This window comes from Oryx dammah, unplaced genomic scaffold (genome assembly GCF_014754425.2).
Source record: "Oryx dammah isolate SB20612 unplaced genomic scaffold, SCBI_Odam_1.1 HiC_scaffold_1, whole genome shotgun sequence".
Taxonomy (NCBI): domain Eukaryota; kingdom Metazoa; phylum Chordata; class Mammalia; order Artiodactyla; family Bovidae; genus Oryx; species Oryx dammah.
In genome coordinates this window covers 74,041,669-74,048,223 of record NW_024070185.1, presented here as the reverse complement: position 1 = coordinate 74,048,223, position 6,555 = coordinate 74,041,669, and the positions used below count along the sequence as shown (strand labels likewise).

Sequence of the window (6,555 nt, the reverse complement as noted above, 5' to 3'; positions counted from 1 at the left end):
GAAGCTCCAGTACTGTGGCCACCTCAGGCGAAGAGCTGACTCATTGGAAAAGACTCTGATGCTGGGAGGGATTAGGGGCAGGAGGAGAAGGGGACGACAGAGGATGAGATGGCTGGATGGCATCACTGACTCGATGGACGTGAGTTTGAGTGAACTCTGGGAGTTGGTGATGGACAGGGAGGCCTGGCGTGCTGCGATTCATGGGGTCGGAAAGAGTCCGACACGACTGAGCGACTGTACTGACTTACTGATCTTCTTTACGCTTAATTAGTGGAGTTAAAACAGGTGAGGTCATTTTGAGAGGCGGGTTATTCATTGTTTGGAGATAGAAAACTTGGATTTGGGTCAGTGCAGCTGGCAAACTGAATACTCTTAAAACCCGGACAATTCCTGCCTGAAAGGGTTGATTCTGACTTAATAAAAGAAGTTGCATGACGACCGACAAGAGTAGGCTTTTCAACAAATGCTAGTCTTTTCGGGCAGAAGAGGCTTGGGAATGCAGAATTCAAGCCCGCATTGAACAGGACAGAACCTGCGAGGTCCGCCCGCCCCATGGAGGTGCTTCCTGAATCCCGCCCAGCGGCTACCTTTGCGAGCCGTTGGCGTTTTCCCGCGCAGGCAGGCGGGGCGGGGCGGAGCGCGAGCCCGGGAACATGTTCGCAGAACCCCACGCCTGGCCGGAACTACATCTCCCAGGAGGAGGGACGCTCAGCCACCTGGCAGGCGGCGCCCGCTGTTATCAGTCTCAGGTGGTAGCCGTGTCAACTTTTCGCCTCGGCCTTCCCTCGGACCGAAGTCACAGGGGCACCATCTAACGAACCAGGGAGGGAAAGGATGTGGTGGTGGGTGCCTTTGCTGTACAGCAGTTTGGGAGTCGTAGTCCCCTCGCACAAGGTTTGGGAGGCTGGGTTTCTCTTGAGTGGTCGGACCACATCACGTGATGATGGAAAGGCGGCTGTAGGCAGGGGAGCGACCTGTGGTGCCTTGTGAGGTCATCACACAGCGACGACGAGCTCTTCTTGGGCATCCTCGACGCGGTGGGTAGTACGTCTCTGAGAACTCCGAGTTCGAGAAACTCCATAAAATCTCCCTCGTTGGCTCCATCTGCGTGCCTTCCCCTGACCCGCAGCTATTGGCCTCTCGGGGTGGGAGTTGGGGGGTGGCTACAGGAAACAGCGCGCTGTGTAGGCGGGCTGATGAGCCGTGCGACGAGCTACGTGTGTTGGCTCCTCCTTCGGCCGTGATGCGTAGTCACGTGACGGGCCGGCCCGCCTCTGCCGCCGCCGCCGCTTTGTAAGAGGCACATTGGCAGGTAACGAGCGGCGGCGGCGGCGGTGGGTCCCGAGTCCAGCGAGAGCAGCAGCGGTAATTGGCACCTTCTCTCTCTCCTTCCCCGTTCCAGCTCCTTAAGCGCTACAGCTTCCGCTTAGTAGACCAGGGTTCAGGTCTTTTTTCCTCCAGAGCCCTTCCTGCTGCCCCAGCGTCCACCCTGAGGTCGGGCCGAGCTTCCCTCGCCGGTTTCTTGCGTCCTCAGTTTGCCCAGGCCTGGGTGCTGTCCTTCCTCTCCACCGCAGGTTGTCCGGCGCTCGTTTCTGCCTACCCCTTCCTCGTCAGTCCAGCCCCACCCAGCCCCAGGGGGCGCCTACCCCTCCCCCCTTAGGGTTTCTGTCCTGGAGGGTGTGGTTTTTCTCTCCCACCGTTGTCCCTTCCTGCCTGTCCGCTCGAGCTCCCGCGCCACGCTGTCAGTGACCACCTTTCCGCGTTCACGCCTGTCGCTAGTCTTGGAACTGGACATCTCAGAGCCCAACTTCTGCACTCTCTAGGCTTTCCCGGCAGCCCGGAGGCGTAGTTCAGTTCTACTTCTCCTCCTCATTCTGGAAGGCTTTGGTGCCACACTCTTGGGATTCAGTTTTCCTCTTCGGTCCTAGTTCCCGTAGGCTGGCTGTGTCACGGTTGTTCTTTAGTGTAGGTTTGAGAGGGGTTTTGTCAACTAAAACGCGCTCTTTTATTTTATTCCAAATGTTATTCTTTTCATTGGTGCATTGCATCTCAGTTTTCTTTGCTGCTGAATCACTTTTCCCACTCGGCATTCCCACCTTTTCCCCTGGGTTTTCAATCTAATTAGTTGTCCAGGTACTATCACTGTTTTCACCACTCTGGTCTCTTCCTTGTTATCTCTAGGAGTTAGCTGATTCCATCATCATTCCTTTTATTTCCTGTTTGACCTAATCCTGTAGTTTACTTCCACCTCTGTTGGATATTGTTTCTGCGTGTATTCAAGGTGTCTCAGCCAGTATTTAGGCTTGTTCTACCCTTGTGTGCCGTAACAATTGAGAACTTTTTTGTGTGTGTGGTCTTCAACATTTTATTTTTTATTTTTTGATGGCCCTTATCAGTTCGCTTTATTTTACTTTACAATACTGTATTGGTTTTGCCATACATCAGCATGAATCTGCCACGGGTGTACATGAGTTCCCAATCCTGAACCCCCCTCCCACATCCCTCCCCATACCATCTCTCTGGGTCATCCCAATGCACCAGCCCCAAGCATCCTGTATCCTGCATCGAACCTAGACAGGCGATTCGTTTCTTACATGATATTATACATGTTTCAATGCCATTCTCTCAAATCATCCCACCCTCTCCCTCTCCCACAGAGTCCAAAAGTCTGTTCTATCAATTGAGAACTTTTAAAGGTCTCCACAGGGTACCTAAAGATCATCTTTTATTTGAAAGGCATATAATTCACTTTTTGAGTGAGCCCAATTTCTTTATATTTTCTCTTTGATTATGATAGTATTTTTAAAATCAAAAGTGTGTCAGTAATTAGTGTGTTCCTCACTTTTCCGCTATGAGTTGTACATTCATAATTTTTAGTTGTAGTTTAGTTTGTCTAATAAAAGTGGAAGGAAGGTGAATATAATCCTAAGGATTGAGTGACTCTTGGAGTGGGATCTGTCTGTCTCAGGAAAGGGAATAAATTCACTTGCTGGAGATGAAGGGTCTTCCCTTACCCCAGCATCTCTTACTTGCAGAGCCCTTGGCTAGGACTGCCCTCTCATTGCGGTGGCTTATCCAGGCAAAAGTGATTAGTTTCTCCTACACTACTTTTCTGCTTGCTTCCAGTATGTTCCTCCTGAGTTTGTCTCCTTAAGGCTAGTTCACATGTGTGGTGAGATTTTTTTTCCTCCACTCCTGTCCTTGTTGCCCACAGCTCTTGATTTCCTCCGTCTGCTTCCTTGTTTCTGATCTTCAGTAATTAAGAAAACGATTGAAAGAAGGGAGGTTTTTGTTATGATTGAAATATGACTGGAAGTGGTGGCATGGGAATGAGGCCATGGGAAAGGCTTGTGGTAATTGCCCCTCCTGCCTATTTCCTGCTGCTCTGGTTTCCTCTGGCCTCTCTCTTTATATGTGGGGTGGACCAGCTCTAAGAGAGAGCTGCCTTTAGAACTGGGCTAGAACAGCGGTAACACCTCTGCTTCCCTTTCCTGATAACTGGTCAGCCTGTGCAGTGCTCACCAGTGGTGTCTCTTGGTATTAACCTGAGTGACTTTTATTGTTTGGTGAGAAATGGTAGGAGAACCAGGAGGAGGATGGGTTTATTTCAGGATTTGTGTTTTGACAGAAACTGGTTGCCATCTCTGTTCCCATGAGTATAAACTGCATATAGAGAGTATAAACCAGTCCTGAAGGTTTGAACTGGTCTGAGGTGAAGTCTGTACTTTCGAAGTGTTGATTCCCCAGTCCTCTTTAAAAATGAAAACTTACTACTGTTAAGGTTTTGTTGTCGTAAGAAACTTTTTGTGGGGTGTGTGTGTAAGTGCATTATAAAGGATTAATGTCTGCTTAGAAGTGGTCTGCATGAATTCACAGGTTGTGAAGTTCCTTTGTTTTTATTATTTTTTAAAATTTATTTTATTTATTTGGTTTTGATGGGTCTTTATTGCTGCGTGAGAGCTTTCTCTAGTTGGGGTGAGCGGTGGCTTCTCTTGTTGTGGAGCACAGGCTCTAGGGTGTACAGGCTTTGATAGTACTGGCACTCGGGCTTAGTTGCTCTGTGGCATGCAGGATCAAACCTGATCCAGGGATCACACTTGTGTCCCCTGCATTGACAGTCAGATTCTTAACCACTGACCAATAGGGAAGTCCTCCTTTGATTTTAAACAAACCTATCTTTTATTTCTTCTTATGAGGCAGCTATAAGTCAGCAATGATCAGTTAGCTCTTAGTTGTTAACCTGAGTATATGCAGTGTCCTTGAAAAGCCAAGTAGTATGGCACAGGTGGTGTTTGACTAGTGAGAAGGTGGATCTCTGATAGAGCTTAGAAACCGTTGTTTTCTATTTTTTCTTTTCCCCAAAAGAGTGGGAATATAACTTGAAGTAAGGTGAAGAGAGAGAATATCACCTTAGAAACCTGTGGTAGGTTTTGAAATATTTTTGACCCAATTATTGAGAATCCCTTGGGCTGCAGGGAGATCCAGCCCTTCAATTTTAAAGTAAATCAGTCCTGAATATTAATTGGAAGGACTGATGCTGAAACTCAAGCTCCAATACTTTGGCTGCCTTATGCGAAGGACTGACTCATTGGAAAAGCCCCTGATGCTGGGAAAGATTGAAGGAGGGAGGAGAAGGGGACAACAGAGGATGAGATGGCTGGATGGCATCACCGACTCAAGGGACGTGAGTTTGAGCAAGCTTGCTGATGGACAGGGAAGCCTGGTGTGCTGCAGTCCGTGGGGTCGCAGAGTCGGACATGACTGAGCAACTAAACTGAACTGAACAAGTGGACTCCTTTTTTTAAGTCCAAGAATCAAATTAGTTGGTTTTGTTTTGACAATTACAATGTCAACTATGTATGCTGAAATTTCCAACTTTTAAAAATTTTATTTTTTTGGCCACGTTGAGTGGCGTGTGGGATCTTAAGTTTCTCCACCAGGGATTGAACCCATGCCCGCTAGAGTGGAAGTGCAGAGTCGTAATCATTGGACTGTCAGGGAAGTCCCTTTCCTACTCTCTTTATTTTCTTGACAGTGTTTCTCTCAAAGATGCTTGTTCTATACTTTTTAAAGAAAGTTATTTTAGTTTTGAAATTTCTTGGCCTAGGTTTTGAGGAGCAGGCTTGTGAAATTCTGGCTGACATAGCATGTGTATTATAGTGTATTTCGGTTTTCAGAAAACTCATTTTCATACTGGGGTTATGAGCTCAATTAAATTGAAACCCAGTTCACTGTTTGGAATTAATTTTTGAAATGAGGCTTGGACCAAGGAGTAGGTGTTTCATTTAAGACTAGGCAGTGTTCTACTTTTAAACGGTGTTAGCAATGTGGCATTGGCACCCCACCCCAGTCCTCTTGCCTGGAAAATCCCATGGACGGAGGAGCCTGGTGGGCTGCAGTCCATGGGGTCACGAAGAGTCAGACACAACTGAGCGACTTCACTTTTCACTTTTCACTTTCATGCATTGGAGAAGGAAATGGCAACCCACTCCAGTGTTCTTGCCTGGAGAATCCCAGGGACGGGGGAGCTTGGTGGTCTGCCGTCTATGGGATCGCACAGAGTCGGACTTGACTGAAGTGACTTAGCAGCAGCAGCAGCAATGTGTTGCTTGTTTTTTTTTCATTTGGAACTCTAAAAATAATAGAACGTATGTTTGATTAGATTAAACTTTATTTTCAAGGATTTGTAGAGGAGAGAATTTTATTTGGATTTAGACTTGTTGCTATACCTTCATTTCTTTTGTTATTAACTTTTTACGTGAGTTGTCTCATAGTAGCTTACTTATTTAAAGTTATACTATACATACATAATCCACTAATACTTTATTTATATGTCCACGTCATGATATCTGGGATGTTAGTTCCCTGACCAGGGACCAAACCCATGCCTTCTGCATTGGAATTGTGGAGTCCTAACCACTGGACTGCCAGGGAGTTCCCCTAATACTTTAATGCTTTGCTCTTTACTCAGAATTTTTTACATGTCACGAAAGAAAGAAAGGAAAGAAAGAGAAGTTGCCTAGTTGTATCTGACTCTTTGCGAACCCATGGACTGTAGCTGACTAGGCCCCTCCATTCATGGGATTTTCCAGACAAGAATATTGGAGTGGGTTGCCATGTCTCAGTCCTCTCATCAAATCAGTTCTAGGTATACCTATGGAGACTTTTAGAAGCTCAGCGTTCCTTTTTGCTATTAATGTCTTTCTCCTTCTTTGTCTTCTTGAATTCTTTCCATTCCTGTCCTTCTGTTTTCCTCTTCTTTCTCTCTTTCCCTTGTTTTCTCTTTCTTTTTTGCCTTCTGTTCCTTCAGCCACATACAAAAATACTCTACATGCAAGTCTCAACTGAGGAAGTTGTATTCCTTCTAACTCTGTTTGCCACCATAAGCAGATGAAAACTTGAAATATCTTTGCAGTCTCACGGGCTTGGGGAAGGTGTATAGTGCTGTCTGTATTGTACATGTCTACTCAGCTGGAATGTGTGCTGTTTGGAAGGTGGGATTTTTCATTTGATAATAATGTTTGTTGTCAGATCATAAACAAGAGAATAAGTGGG

The 6,555-nt window shown here is 46.5% G+C and overlaps 1 protein-coding gene across 3 annotated transcripts in view; it reads left to right on the top strand.

Moving 5' to 3' along the window:
• The first annotated feature begins 986 nt into the window (after positions 1-986).
• LOC120866311 (ubiquitin-associated protein 2) overlaps positions 987-6,555 on the top strand; it is a 112,316-nt gene continuing 106,747 nt past the window's right edge. For 2 of the 3 annotated variants that reach the window (XM_040243975.1, XM_040243955.1), the window contains exon 1: positions 1,256-1,365. The gene's annotated coding sequence lies outside the window, so the exon portion shown is untranslated. Of the gene's footprint in view, positions 1,038-1,255; positions 1,366-6,555 lie in introns of those variants that run through there. The other variant, XM_040243966.1, reaches the window with a different exon arrangement.